The sequence below is a fragment of the Osmerus eperlanus genome, chromosome 20, assembly GCF_963692335.1.
Source record: "Osmerus eperlanus chromosome 20, fOsmEpe2.1, whole genome shotgun sequence".
NCBI classification, from domain to species: Eukaryota; Metazoa; Chordata; class Actinopteri; order Osmeriformes; family Osmeridae; genus Osmerus; species Osmerus eperlanus.
The window spans coordinates 11,940,666-11,941,506 of record NC_085037.1 but is presented as its reverse complement, the minus strand read 5'-3'; positions in this window follow the sequence as shown (position 1 = coordinate 11,941,506).

Below are 841 nucleotides of genomic sequence, written 5' to 3'. Positions count from 1 at the left end.
TGAGGGAATCGGGCTAGTAATCCGAAGGTTGCCAGTTCGATTCCCGTTCATGGCAACTGACGGTGTGGGCAACTGCCTTGGGCAAGGCACTTCACCCTACTTGCCTCGGGGGAATGTCCCTGTACTTACTGTAAGTCGCTCTGGATAAGAGCGTCTGCTAAATGTAAATGTTTATGGCTATGGGCCCTTGTTTGTTGATTGTCAGCCTATTGCCTTATTTCTCCTAATGGAACAAATGGCTGCTATCAAACAAAAAAGAGTTGTTTTGCGTCTTATAATGCATCCACTACTTTGGGGGATGTTGTAGTACTGTAGGCCGTCGGGGAAGATCGCCTTTCATACACCACGTGACAATTACCTTTTCAAGACGTACTGCAGCCCATTAGTCCTGCTGTGAACCCTTGACCTCGCATTAATGTCATTTTCCAAACGTTTACAGAGCCGTACTTATGAAGAACTAGCAGAGTGGTGATGCGGGGATGGCTTTGAACAAACACAGGGAGCTGTAGTATCTCTTTGTAAACATTGCCATTAGCGAAAAGAGGCCGTTTGGTGTTGGAGCAGTTTGTATATGAAATTGTTTGTGTAGCGTGGAGAGGAGGAAGATGAGAGGATAGAGGAGGGAGAAGAAAAAGGGAGAACTGGAGAAGATAATAACAGTGGGAATGTACAAACGTAAACGGATGATGAGTTGATTGATTGATATTTCAAGAGACTGAGGAGTAGAAGACCAGTGCCCACTCCAGGCGGTGGCAGGTCCGTACAGACCCGGATCGTCAAAACAAGAAAGGGAGACACGGTGGCAGAGAGGAAAGCTCCAGGACTTGTTCCAGACGAGTGT